Genomic DNA, 15262 nt, shown 5'->3' on the forward strand with positions numbered 1-15262 from the left:
GAGTCAAATCAAATTTTCAATTTAAAAATTCTATCTTTTTCAAATCTTTTTCAAAAATCAAATCTTTTTCATTTATCTTTTATGATTTTCGAAAATTTCAAAAATTATTTTCAAAATATTTTTCTTATTTTTATTTCATATTTTTGAAATTAATGCTAACAATTAATGTGATTGATTCAAAAATATTAAGTTGTTACTTGCCTATTAAGAAAGGTTCAATCTTTAAATTTTAAAATCATATCTTTTAGTTTCTTGTTAGTCAAGTAATCAACTTTAAATTTTCAAAATCAAATCTTTTTAAATTTCGTTTTCAAATCTTTTTCAAAATAAATTTCAATCACATCTGTTTCAAAATCAATTTCAAAATCTTTTCTGACTTCTTTTCTAACTTCTTATCTTTTCTAATTTGATTTTCAAATCTTTTTCAATTAACCACTTGACTTTTTAATTGATTCTTATCTTTTTCAAAACTACCTAACTAATTCTCTCTCTAATTTTTGAAAATCCCTTCCCTCTTTTTCAAAATTCCTTTTTTAATTAACTAATTGTTTTAATTTTAATTTAATTTGATTTCAATTTTAATTTTTGAATTTTAACTTTAATTTTAAATTATTTTTATTTTAATTTTTCGAAATTCTCTCTCTCTCATCTCATTCTATTTATTTATTCATCTACTAACACTTCTCTTCCACCCAAAATTCGAACCCCATCTTCCTCTCTGTGTTCGAGTTTTCCTCTTCTCCTTCTTATATTCTTCTCTTCTTATACTTGCATAAGGAATCTCTATACTGTGACATAGAGGATTCCCTATTATTATTTTCTGTTCCCTTCTTTTTCATATGAGCAGGAGCAAGGACAAGAATATTCTTGTTGAAGCAAACCCTGAACCTGAAAGGACTCTGAAGAAGAAACTAAGAGAAGCTAAAATACAACAATCCAGAGAAAACCTTATAGAGAATCTTGAAAAAGAAGACATGGCCAAAAATAACAATAATGCAAGGAAGATGCTTGGTGACTTTACTGCACCAAATTCCAATTTACATGGAAGGAGCATCTCAATCCCTGCCATTGGAGCAAACAATTTTGAGCTTAAACCTCAATTAGTTTCTCTGATGCAACAGAACTGCAAGTTTCATGGACTTCCATCCGAAGATCCTTTTCAGTTCTTAACTGAATTCTTGCAGATCTGTGATACTGTTAAGACCAATGGGGTTGATCCCGAGGTCTACAGGCTTATGCTTTTCCCATTTGCTGTAAGAGACAGAGCTAGAATATGGTTGGACTCTCAACCTAAAGACAGCCTGAACTCTTGGGATAAGCTGGTCACGGCTTTCTTAGCCAAGTTCTTTCCTCCTCAAAAGCTTAGTAAGCTTAGAGTAGATGTTCAAACTTTCAAACAGAAAGAAGGTGAATCCCTCTATGAAGCTTGGGAGAGATACAAGGAACTGACCAAAAAGTGTCCTTCTGACAAGCTTTCAGAATGGACCATGCTGGATATATTCTATGATGGTCTGTCTGAGCTATCAAAGATGTCACTGGACCATTCTGCAGGTGGATCCATTCACCTAAAGAAAATGCCTGCAGAAGCTCAAGAACTCATTGACATGGTTGCAAATAACCAGTTCATGTACACTTCTGAAAGGAATCCTGTGAGTAATGGGACGCCTCAGAGGAAGGGAGTTCTTGAAATTGATACTCTGAATGCCATATTGGCTCAGAACAAAATATTGACTCAGCAAGTCAATATGATCTCTCAGAGTCTGAATGGATTGAAGGAATCATCCAACAGTACTAAAGATGCCTCTTCTGAAGAAGAAGCTTACGATCCTGAGAACCCTGCAATAGCAGAGGTGAATTACATGGGCGAACCCTATGGAAACACCTATAATCCCTCATGGAGAAATCATCCAAATTTCTCATGGAAGGATCAACAAAAGCCTCAACAAGGCTTTAATAATGGTGGAAGGAACAGGTTTAGCAATAGCAAGCCTTTTCCATCATCCACTCAGCAAAAGACAGAGAGTTCTGAGCAGAATCCATCTAGCTTAGCAAATATAGTCTCTGATCTATCTAAAGCCACTTTAAGTTTCATGAATGAAACAAGGTCCTCCATTAGAAATTTGGAGGCACAAGTGGGCCAGCTGAGTAAAAGAGTCATTGAAACTCCTCCTAGTACTCTCCCAAGCAATAGAGAAGAAAATCCAAAGAGAGAGTGCAAAGCCATTGATTTAATCATCATGGCCGAACCTATAAGGGAGGAGGAGGACGTGAATCCTAGTGAGGAAGACCTCCTGGGACGTCCAGTGATCAATAAGGAGTTTCCCTTTGAGGAACCAAAGGAATCTGAAGCTCATCTAGAGACCATAGAGATTCCATTGAACCTCCTTATGCCATTCATGAGCTCTGATGAGTATTCTTCTTTTGAAGAGAATGAGGATGTTACTGAAGAGCAAGTTGCCAAGTACCTTGGTGCAATCATGAAGCTGAATGCCAAGTTATTTGGTAATGAGACTTGGGAAGATGAATCTCCTTTGCTCATCAATGAACTGAGTGATCTGGATCAACTGACATTGCCTCGGAAGAAACAGGATCCTGAAAAGTTCTTAATACCTTGTAACATAGGCACCATGACCTTTGAGAAGGCTTTATGTGACCTTGGGTCAGGGATAAACCTCATGCCACTATTTGTATTGGAGAAACTGGGAATCTTTGAGGTGTAAGCTGCTAGAATCTCATTAGAGATGGCAGACAACTCCAGAAAACAGGCTTATAGACAAGTAGAGGATGTGCTAGTAAAGGTTGAAGGCCTTTACATCCCTGCTGATTTCATAATCCTGGATACTGGGAAGGATGAGGATGAATCCATCATCCTTGGAAGACCCTTCCTAGCCACAGCAAGAGCTGTGATTGATGTGGACAGAGGAGAATTGATCCTTCAACTGAATGAGGACAACCTTGTGTTTAAAACTCAAGGATCTCCTTCTGTAACCATGGAGAGGAAGCTTGAAAAGCTTTTCTCACTGCAGAGTCAACCATAGCCCCCACAGTCAAACTCTAAGTTTGGTATTTGGAGGCCACAACCAAACTCTAAGTTTGATGTTGAACCCCCACATTCAAACTCTAAGTTTGGTGTTGGGAGGGTCCAACAATGCTCTGAACATCTGTGAGGCTCCATGAGAGCTCACTGTCAAGCTATTGACATTAAAGAAGCGCTTGTTGGGAGGCAACCCAATGTTATCTAATTATATTTATTTATTTTCTATTGCTATTTTATATTTTCTTTAGGTTGATGATCATGTGAAGTCACAAAAACTACTGAAAAATAAAAAACAGAGTGAAAAATAGCACACCCTGGAGGAGAACAGTCTGGCATTTAAACGCCAGAAACAAGCATCTGTCTGGCGTTTAACGCCAGAAACAGGCACCAAGCTGGCATTTAACGCCAGAAACAAGCATCTACCTGGCGTTAAATGCCAGAAACAAGCTACATTTGGGCGTTTAATGCCAGAAACAGGCAGCAGTCTGGCGTTAAATGCAAGGATTGCACAGCAAGGGTGTTTTACACGCCTAATTGGAGCAGGGATGTTAAGTTCTTGGCCCCACTGGATCTGTGGACCCCACAGGATCCTTACCACTTCTTCTCTCATCTTCACACCTTTTCATAACTCTCTTCCCCAAAATAACCTCCACCAATCACCTCCAATTCCCCTCCAAAACCATCGTACACCCACCTACACCCACCTCAAATTCAAACCATCACTCCTTCCTTTTCACACATCATAACCACCTTAAACCCCTAGTGACCGAACCATTCACACACCTCCATCTCCTCCATCTCTTATTCTTCTCATCCTTTCTTTCTTCTTTTGCTCGAGGATGAGCAAACATTTTAAGTTTGGTGTGAAAAAAGCATTGCTTTTTTGTTTTTCCATAACCACTAATGCCTCAGGGGATGCACTTTCCTCCACAGAATTATTGGGACCAAATCAACACTTCCCTAGGAGAATTAAGTTCCAATATGGGACAACTAAGGGTGGAGCACCAAGAGCATTCCATCATCCTCCATGAAATTAGAGAAGATCAAAGAGCTATGAGGGAGGAGCAAGAAAGACAAGGAAGAGACATAGAGGAGCTCAAGAGCACCATTGGTTCTTCAAGAAGAGGAAGACGCCACCTTCACTAAGGTGGACTCATTCCTTAATCTCCATGTCTATTTATTTTCTATTTTTCGGTTTTTGAGCCTTATGTGTTATTTATGTTTGTGTCTTTACTATATGATCACTAGTGTCTAAGTGTCTATGCCTTAAAGTTATGAATATGAATCCATCACCTCTCTTGAATGAAAAATGTTTTAATTACAAAAGAACAAGAAGTACATGGTTTTGAATTCATCCTTGAAACTAGTTTAATTATTTTGATGTGGTGGCAATACTTTTTGTTTTCTGAATGTATGCTTGAACAGTGCATATGTCTTTTGAAGTTGTTGTTTATGAATGTTAAATATGTTGGCTCTTGAAAGAATGATGAAAAGGAGAAATGTTATTTGATAATCTGAAAAATCATAAAAATGATTCTTGAAGCAAGAAAAAGCAGTGAATACAAAAGCTTGCAGAAAAAAAAAGAGAGAGAAAAGAAAGAAAAAAAATGGTGAAAAAAGAGAAAGAAAAAGAAAAAGCAAGCAGAAAAAGCCAAAAGCTCTTTAAACCAAAAGGCAAGAGCAAAAAGCCAATAGCCCTTAAAACCAAAAGGCAAGGGTAATAAAAAGGATCCAAGGCTTTGAGTATCAGTAGATAGGAGGGCCTAAAGGAATAAAATCTTGGCCTAAGCGGCTAAACCAAGCTGTCCCTAACCATGTGCTTGTGGCGTGAAGGTGTCAAGTGAAAACTTGAGACTGAGCGGTTAAAGTCAAGGTCCAAAGCAAAAATAGAGTGTGCTTAAGAACCCTGGACACCTCTAATTGGGGACTATAGCAAAGCTGAGTCACAATCTGAAAAGGTTCACCCAGTTATGTGTCTGTGGCATTTATGTATCCGGTGGTAATACTGGAAAACAAAGTGCTTAGGGCCACGGCCAAGACTCATAAAGTAGCTGTGTTCAAGAATCAACATACTAAACTAGGAGAATCAATAACACTATCTGAATTCTGAGTTCCTATAGATGCCAATCATTCTGAACTTCAATGGATAAAGTGAGATGCCAAAACTATTCAAGAGGCAAAAAGCTACAAGTCCCGCTCATTTGATTGGAGCTAAGTTTCATTGATATTTTGGAATTTATAGTATATTCTCTTTTTTTATCCTATTTGATTTTCAGTTGCTTGGGGACAAGCAACAATTTAAGTTTGGTGTTGTGATGAGCGGATAATTTATACGCTTTTTGGCATTATTTTTACATAGTTTTTAATATGTTTGTCACTTTATATTATATTTTTTATTAGTTTTTAAATAAAAATCACATTTCTGGACTTTACTATGAGTTTATGTATTTTTCTGTGATTTCAGGAAATTTCTGGCTGAAATTGAGGGAGCTGAGCAAAAATCTGATTCAGGCTTAAAAAGGACTGCTGATGTTGTTGGATGCTGACCTCCCTGCACTTGAAATAGATTTTCTGGAGCTACATGAGTCCAATTGGCGCGCTCTCAATTGCTTTGGAAAGTAGACATCTAGGGCTTTCCAGAAATATATAATAGTCCATACTTTGTCTGAGTTTAGACGATGCAAACTGGCGTTGAACGCCAGTTCCATGCTGCATTCTGGAGTCAAACGCCAGAAACAGGTTGCAAAGTGGAGTTAAACGCCAGAAACAGGTTACAAAGTGGCGTTCAACTCCAAGAGAAGCCTCTACACGTGTAAAGCTCAATGCTCAGCCCAAGCACACACCAAGTGGGCCCCAGAAGTGGATTTCTGCATCATTTACTCATTTCTGTAAACCCTAGTAACTAGTTTAGTATAAATAGGACTTTTTACTATTGTATTTACATCTTTGGATGAGATCTTTGATTAGTTTTTATGCTATCTTAGACTTTCAGGGGGGCTGGCCATTCGGCCATGCCTAGACCATCATCACTTATGTATTTTCAAACGGTAGAGTTTCTACACACCATAGATTAAGGTGTGGAGCTCTGCTGTTCCTCATGAATTAATACAAAGTACTACTGTTTTTCTATTCAATTCAAGCTTATTCCTATTCTAAGATATCCATTCGCACCCAAGAACATGATGAATGTGATGATTATGTGACGCTCATCATCATTCTCACTTATGAACGCGTGCCTGACAAAACACTTCCGTTCTACATGCAAACAAGCTAGAATGAATATCTCTTAGATATCTAATACAGAGGACCGAGTCCGAGATATTAGAATCTTCGTGGTATAAGTTGGAACCCATGGATGGCCATTCTTGAGATCCGGAAAGTCTAAACCTTGTCTGTGGTATTCCGAGTAGGATCTGGGAAGGGATGGCTGTGACGAGCTTCAAACTCGCGAGTGCTGGGCATAGTGATAGGCGCAAAAAGATAGTAAATCCTATTCCAGTATGATCAAGAACCGACAGATGATTAGCCATGCAGTGACAGCGCATTGGACCATTTTCACAGAGAGGATGGGATGTATCCATTGACAACGGTGATGCCCTACATAAAGCTTGCTATGGAAAGGAGTAGGAATGATTAGATGAAGACAGTAGGAAAGCAGAGGTTCAGAGAAACGAAAGCATCTCTATACGCTTATCTAAAATTCTCACCAATGAATTACATAAGTACCTCTATCTTTATTTTACGTTTTATTTATCTTTTTATTATCAATTCACCAAACCATTTGAATTTGCCTGACTGAGATTTACAAGGTGACCATAGCTTGCTTCAAGCCGACAATCTCCGTGGGATCGACCCTTACTCACGTAAGGTTTATTACTTGGACGACCCAGTGCACTTGCTGGTCAGTTGTGCGAAGTTGTGACAAAGAATTAAGATTATGAACGTGCGTATAAAATTTTCAACGCCGTTACCAAGGAATGAAACCGTCACGATTTCTGCGCACCAGTTGGCATTCAACTTGCCCATGATGCACACCCATACACTAGAAGGGTCAACTTTAATCAAAGGTTGGACCAAGTCCTCATGGACATCAATGAAGAAGGCACCCAATAGAAGAGAGATTCAAGAGGGAAGCCGGTTCAACTAAGAAGGCATGACCTCAAGCCCATGGCTAGGGGATGGTTGGAGTTCATCCAACGCTCGATCATTCCCACTAGCAACCGGTCTAAAGTTACTATAGATCGGGCTATCATGATTCATAGCATCATGATTAGAGAGGAAGTAGAAGTTCATGAGGTTATATCCCAAGAACTCTATAAGGTGGCGGATAAGTCCTCTACTTTGGCAAGGTTAGCCTTCCCTCATCTCATTTGTCACCTCTGTAACTCGGTTGGAATTGACATAGAGGGAGACATTCTCATTGATGAGGACAAGTCCATCACTAAGAAAAGGATGGAGCAAATAAGAGAACCTCACCAAGAGCATGAGGAAATTCCTCATCATGAAATCCCTGAAATGCCTCAAGGGATGCATTTTCCTCTACAAAACTATTGGGAGCAAATTAACACCTCCCTAGGAGAATTAAGTTCCAATATGGGACAACTAAGGATGGAGCACCAAGAGCATTCCATCCTCCTCCATGAAATTAGAGAAGACCAAAGAACCATGAGAGAGGAGCAACAAGGGCAAGGAAGAGACATTGAGGAGCTCAAGCACTCCATTAGATCTTCAAGAGGAAGAACAAGCCGCCATCACTAAGGTGGACCCGTTCTTTAATCTCCTTGTTCTTTATTTTCTATTTTTCAAAAATTATGCTTTCTGTTTATCTATGTTTATGTCTTTATTACATGATCATTAGTGTCTTAGTGTCTATGCCTTGAAGCTATGAAAATGAATCCATCACCTTTCTTAAATGAAAAATGTTTTTAATTGAAGAAGAAAAAGAAGTGCATGAATTTCAAATTTTAAAACAGTTTAGTTATTTTAATGTGGTGGTAATACTATTGTTTTTCTGAATGAATGCTTGAACAGTGCATATTTTTTGAATTTGTTGATTCATGAATGTTAAAATTGTTGGCTCTTGAAAGAATGATAGAAAAGGAGAAATGTTATTTGATAATCTGAAAAATCATAAAATTAATTCTTGAAGCAAGAAAAAGCAGTGAAAAGCTTGCAGAAAAAAATATATATATGCGAAAAAAATGAATGAAAAAAATGCGAAAAAAGAAAAAAAAAGAGAAAGAAAGAAAAAGAAAAAGCAAGCAGAAAAAGCCAATAGCCCTTTAAACCAAAAGGCAAGGGTAAAATAAAAAGGATCCAAGGCTTTGAGCATCAGTGGATACGAGGGCCCACAGGAATAAAATCCTGGCCTAAACGGCTAAACCAAGCTGTCCCTAACCATGTGCTTGTGGCGTGAAGGTGTCAACTGAAAACTTGAGACTGAGCGGTTAAAGTCGTGGTCCAAAGCAAAAAGAGTGTGCTTAAGAGCTCTGGACACCTCTAATTGGGGCCTTTAGCAAAGCTGAGTCACAATCTGAAAAGGTTCACCCAGTTATGTGTCTGTGGCATTTATGTATCCAGTGGTAATATTGGAAAACAAAATGCTTAGGGTCACGGCCAAGACTAATAAAGTAGTTGTGTTCAAGAATCAACATACTTAACTAGGAGAATCAATAACACTATCTAGATTCTGAGTTCCTATAGAAGCCAATCATTCTGAACTGCAAGGGATAAAGTGAGATGCCAAAACTGTTTAGAAGCAAAAAGCTAATAGCCCCGCTCATCTAATTAATACTGATCTTCATAGATGTTTTTGGAATTCATTGTATATTCTCTTCTTTTTATCCTATTTGATATTCAGTTGCTTGGGGACAAGCAACAATTTAAGTTTGGTGTTGTGATGAGCGGATAATTTATACGCTTTTTGGCATTGTTTTTAGTATGTTTTTAGTATATTTTAGTTAGTTTTTATTATGTTTTTATTAGTTTTTAAATAAAAATTACATTTCTGGACTTTACTATGAGTTTGTGTGTTTTTCTGTGATTTCAGGTATTTTCTGGCTGAAATTGAGGGACCTGAGCAAAAATCTGATTCAGAGGCTGAAAAAGGACTGCAGATGCTGTTAGATTCTGACCTCCCTACACTCGAAATGGATTCTCTGGAGCTTCAGAAGCTCAATTGGCGCGCTCTCAATTGCGTTGGAAAGTAGACATCCTGGGCTTTCCAGCAATATATAATAGGTCATACTTTGCCCAAGATTTGATGGCCCAAACTGGCGTTCCAAGTCAGCTCAAGAATTCTCGCGTTTAACGCCAAAACTGGCACAAAAGCTGGAGTTAAACGCCCAAACTGGCACAAAAGCTAGCGTTTAACTCCAAGAAAAGTCTCTACATGTGAAAGCTTCAATGCTCAGCCCAAGCACACACCAAGTAATTAATGCAGAAAACTTCTTCCGGGCCCACTTGGTGTGTGCTTGGGCTGAGCATTGAAGCTTTCATGTGTAGAGAGTTTTCTTGGAGTTAAACGCCAGCTTTTGTGCCAGTTTGGGCGTTTAACTCCAGCTTTTGTGCCAGTTCTGGCGTTTTGACGTCAAAGTTCTTAAGCTGATTTTGAATGCCCGTTTGGGCCATCAAATCTTGGGCAAAGTATGAACTATTATATATTGCTGGAAAGCCCAGGATGTCTACTTTCCAACGCAATTGAGATCGCGCCAATTGGGCTTCTGTAGCTCAAGAAAATCTACTTCGAGTGCAGGGAGGTCATAATCCAACAGCATCTGTAGTCCTTTTTCAGCCATTGAATCAGATTTTTGCTCAGGTCCCTCAATTTCAGCCAGAAAATACTTGAAATCATAGAAAAACACACAAACTCATAGTAAAGTCCAGAAATGTGATTTTTATTTAAAAACTAAGAAAAACTTAATAAAAACTAACTAAAATATACTAAAAACATACTAAAAACAATGCCAAAAAGCGTATAAATTATCCGCTCATCACAACACCAAACTTAAATTGTTGCTTGTCCCCAAGCAACTGAAAATCAAATAGGATAAAAAGAAGAGAATATACAATGAATTCCAAAAACATCTATGAAGATCAGTATTAATTAGATGAGCGGGGCTTTTAGCTCTTTGCTTCTGAACAGTTTTGGCATCTCACTTTATCCTTTGAAGTTCAGAATGATTGGCTTCTATAGGAACTCAGAATCCAGATAGTGTTATTGATTCTCCTAGTTAAGTATGTTGATTCTTGAACACAGCTACTTTATGTGTCTTGGCCGTGACCCAAAGCATTTTGTTTTCCAGTGTTATCACTGGATACATAAATGCCACAGACACATAACTGGGTGAACCTTTTCAGATTATGACTCAGCTTTGCTAGAGTCCCCAATTAGAGGTGTCCAGAGCTCTTAAGCACACTCCTTTTGCTTTTGGACCACGACTTTAACCGCTCAGTCTCAATTTTTCACTTGACACCTTCACGCCACAAGCACATGGTTAAGGACAGCTTGGTTTAGCCGCTTAGGCTAGGATTTTATTCCTGTGGGCCCTCCTATCCACTGATGCTCAAAGCCTTGGATCTTTTTTATTTTACCCTTGCCTTTTGGTTTAAAGGGCTATTGGCTTTTTCTGCTTGCTCTTTCTTTCTCTTTTTTTTTCGCATTTTTTTCGCATATATATATTTTTTTTCTGCAAGATTTTCACTGCTTTTTCTTGCTTCAATAATCAATTTTATGATTTTTCAGATTATCAAATAACATTTCTCCTTTTCCATCATTCTTTCAAGAGCCAACAATTTTAACATTCATGAATCAACAAATTCAAAAAATATGCACTGTTCAAGCATTCATTCAGAAAAACAATAGTATTGCCACCACATCAAAATAACTAAACTGTTTTAAAATTTGAAATTCATGCACTTCTTTTTCTTTTTCAATTAAAAACATTTTTTATTTAAGAAAGGTGATGGATTCATTTTCATTGCTTTAAGGCATAGACACTTAGACACTAGTGATCATGTAATAAAGATACAAACATAAATAAACATAAAGCATAAAAATTCGAAAAACAGAGAATAAAGAACAAGGAATTTAAAGAACGGGTCCACCTTAGTGATAGCGGCTTGTTCTTCCTCTTGAAGATCTAATGGAGTGCTTGAGCTCCTCAATGTCTCTTCCTTGCCTTTGTTGCTCCTCTCTCATGACTCTTTGGTCTTCTTTAATTTCATGGAGGAGGATGGAATGCTCTTGGTGCTCCACCCTTAGTTGTCCCATGTTGGAACTTAATTCTCCTAGGGAGGTGTTGATTTGCTCCCAATAGTTTTGTGGAGGAAAATGCATCCCTTGAGGCATCTCAGAGATTTCATGGTGAGGAATTTCCTCATGTCTATGAGTGGGATCTCTTGTTTGCTCCATCCTTTTCTTAGTGATGGGCTTATCCTCATCAATGAGGATGTCTTCCTCTATGTCAATTCCAGCTGAATTGCAGAGGTAACAAATGAGATGAGGGAAGGCTAACCTTGCCAAAGTAGAGGACTTGTCCGCCACCTTGTAGAGTTCTTGGGATATAACTTCATGAACTTCTACTTTCTCCCTAATCATGATGCTATGGATCATGATAGCCTGGTCTATAGAAACTTCAGACCGGTTGCTAGTGGGAATGATTGAGCGTTGGATGAACTCCAACCATCCCCTAGCCACGGGCTTCAGGTCATGCCTTCTTAGTTGAACCGGCTTCCCTCTTGAATCTCTCTTCCATTGAGCACCCTCTTCACAGATGTCTATGAGGACTTGGTCCAACCTTTGATCAAAGTTTACCCTTCTAGTGTAGGGGTGTGCATCTCCTTGCATCATGGGCAAGTTGAATGCCAACCTTACATTCTTCGGACTAAAATCTAAGCATTTTCCCCGAACCATTGTAAGCCAATTCTTTGGGTCCGGGTTCACACTTTGATCATGGTTCTTGGTGATCCATGCATTGGCATAGAACTCTTGAACCATTAAGATTCCGACTTGTTGAATGGGGTTGGTGAGAACTTCCCAACCTCTTCTTCGAATCTCATGTCGTATCTCCGGATATTCACCCTTTTGAGTTTGAAAGGGACCTCGGGGATCACCTTCTTCTTGGCCACAACTTCATAGAAGTGGTCTTGGTGCACCCTTGAGATGAATCTCTCTATCTCCCATGATTCGGAGGTGGAAGCTTTTGCCTTCCCTTTTCTCTTTCTAGAGATTTCTCCGGCCTTAGGTGCCATAAATGGTTATGGAAAAAACAAAAAGCAACGCTTTTACCACACCAAACTTAGAAGGTTTGCTCGTCTCGAGCAAAAGAAGAAAGAAGAGAGTAGAAGAAGAAGAAATAGAGGAGATGGATAGGGCTTAGTATTTCGGCCAAGGGGGAGAAGTAGTGTGTATGTTTTGTGAAAATGAAGGAGTGAAGATGGTTTTATATAGGAGTGGAGAGGGGGGTATGGTTCGGCCATTATGGGTGGGTTTGGGTGGAAAAGTTGTTTGAATTTGAATGGTGAGGTAGGTGGGGTTTTATGAAGGATGGATGTGAATGGTGAAGAGAATGGTGGGATTTGATAGGTGAGGGGTTTTTGAGGAAGATGTATTGAGGTGATTGGTGAATGGGTGAAGAAGAGAGAGAGAAGTAGGGTAGGTGGGGATCCTGTGGGGTCCACAGATCCTGAGGTGTCAAGGATATCTCATCCCTGCTCCAAGTGGCGTGCAAAAATGCCCCTTTCTGCCAATCCTGGCGTTAAATGCCAGGCTGCTGCCCATTTCTGGCATTTAACGCCAGCTTCTTGCCCATTCCTGGCGTTAAACGCCAGTCTGGGGCATGCCAGACTGGGCGTTTAATGCCCATTCTGCTACCCTTACTGGCGTTTAAACGCCAGTAAGTTTCCCCTCCAGGGTGTTCTATTTTTCATTCTGTTTTTCAGTCTGTTTTTGCTTTTTCAATTGTTTTTGTGACTTCACATGATCATCAACCTACATAAAACATAAAATAACAAAAGAAAATAGAAATTTAACATAGATAATTAAAGATTGGGTTGCCTCCCAACAAGCGCTTCTTTAATGTCAATAGCTTGACAGTGGGCTCTCATGGAGCCTCACAGATGTTTAGAGCAATGTTGGAACCTCCCAACACCACACTTTAGAGTTTGAATGTGGGGGTTCAACACCAAACTTAAAGTTTGGTTGTGAACTCCCAACACCAAACTTAGAGTTTGACTGTGGGCGCTCTGTTTGTCTCTGTATTGAGAGAAGCTCTTCATGCTTCCTCTTGATGGTTACAGGGGGATCCTTGAGCTTTAAACACAAGGGAGTCTTCATTCACTTGAATGATCAATTCTCCTCTGTCAACATCAATTACAGCTTTTGCTGTGGCTAGGAAGGGTCTACCAAGGATGATGGATTCATCCATACACTTCCCAGTCCCTAGGATTATGAAATCAGCAGGGATGTAGTGGCCTTCAACCTTTACCAAGACATCCTCTACAAGTCCATAAGCCTGTTTCTTTGAATTGTCTGCCATCTCCAGTGAGATTCTTGCAGCTTGTACCTCAATGATCCCTAGCTTCTCCATTACAGAGAGAGTCATGAGGTTTATGCTTGACCCTAGGTCACACAGAGCCTTCTCAAAGGTCATGGTGCCTATGGTACAAGGTATTGAGAACTTTTCAGGATCTTGTCTCTTCAGAGATAATTTCTGCCTAGTCAAGTCATCTAGTTCTTTAGTGAGCAATGGAGGTTCATTCTCCCAAGTCTCATTACCAAATAACTTGGCATTTAGTTTCATGATTGCTCCAAGGTACTTAGCAACTTATTCTTCATTAACATCTTCATCCTCTTCAGAGGAAGAATACTCATCAGAGCTCATGAATGGTAGAAGTAGATTCAATGGAATCTCTATGGCCTCAGTGTGAGCCTCAGATTCCCAGGGTCCCTCATTAGGGAACTCCATGGAGGCCAGTGGACGTCCATTGAGGTCTTCCTCAGTGGCGATCACTGCCTCTTCCTCCTCTCTAGGTTCGGTCGTGTCGGTTATGGTGATGGCCTTGCACTTTTCTTTTCGATTCTCTTCTGTATTGCTTGGAAGGGCACTGGGAAGGAGTTTAGTAACTTTCTTGCTCAGCTGACCTACTTGTGCATCCAAATTTCTAATGGAGGACCTTGTTTCAGACATGAAACTTTGAGTGGTTTTAATTAGATCAGAGACTACAGTTGCTAATTCAGAGTGGCTCTGCTTAGAATTCTCTGTCTGTTGCTGAGAAGATGATGGAAAAGGTTTGCCATTGCTAAACCTATTTCTTCCACCATTATTGGTTTTGAAGCCTTGTTGAGGCCTCTGTTGATCCTTCCATGAGAGGTTTGGATGATTCCTCCATGAAGGATTATAGGTGTTTCTATAAGGTTCTCCCATGTAATTCACCTCTTCCATTGCTGGGTTCTTAGGATCATAAGCTTCTTCTTCAGATGAAGCTTCTTTGGTACTGCCTGTTGCTGCTTGCATTCCAGACAGACTCTGAGAAATCATATTGACTTATTGAGTCAATATTTTGTTCTGAGCCAGTATGGCATTCAGAGTATCAATCTCAAGAACTTCTTTCTTCTGATTTGTCCCATTATTCCCATGATTCCTTTTAGAGGTGTACATGAATTAGTTATTTGCAACTATTTCAATGAGTTCCTGAGCTTCTGTAGGCATCTTCTTCAGATGAAGAGATCCTCCAGCAAAGCTGTCCAATGACATCTTGGACAGTTCAGACAGACCATCATAGAAGATACCTATGATGCTCCATTCTGAAAGCATGTCAGAAGGACACCTTCTGATCAATTGCTTATATCTTTCCCAAGCTTCATAGAGGGATTCACGTTCCTTCTGCTTGAAGGTTTGGACTTCCACTCTAAGCTTACTCAATTTTTGAGGTGGAAAGAATTTTGCCAAGAAGGCATTGACTATCTTTTCCCAAGAGTTCAGGCTTTCTTTAGGTTGTGAATCCAACCATGTTCTAGCTCTGTCTCTTACAGCAAAGGGAAAAAGCATAAGCTTGTAGACCTCGGGATCAACCCCATTGGTGTTGACAGTGTCACAAATTTGCAAGAATTAAGCTAAGAACTGATGAGGATCTTCCAATGGAAGTCCATGAAACTTGCAATTCTGTTGCATTAGAGAAACTAATTGAGGCTTAAGCTCAAAGTTGTTTGCTCCAATGGCAGGG

The 15262-nt window shown here is 39.3% G+C and overlaps 1 non-coding gene across 1 annotated transcript; it reads right to left on the bottom strand.

Moving 5' to 3' along the window:
* Positions 1-1367: 1367 nt before the first annotated feature.
* Positions 1368-1475, bottom strand: LOC112739835 (small nucleolar RNA R71). The gene has a single exon (XR_003170771.1). It is a non-coding gene; the product is annotated as a small nucleolar RNA R71 (small nucleolar RNA).
* Positions 1476-15262: the final 13787 nt, after the last annotated feature.

Source organism: Arachis hypogaea, chromosome 13 (genome assembly GCF_003086295.3).
Source record: "Arachis hypogaea cultivar Tifrunner chromosome 13, arahy.Tifrunner.gnm2.J5K5, whole genome shotgun sequence".
Lineage (NCBI taxonomy): Eukaryota > Viridiplantae > Streptophyta > Magnoliopsida > Fabales > Fabaceae > Arachis > Arachis hypogaea.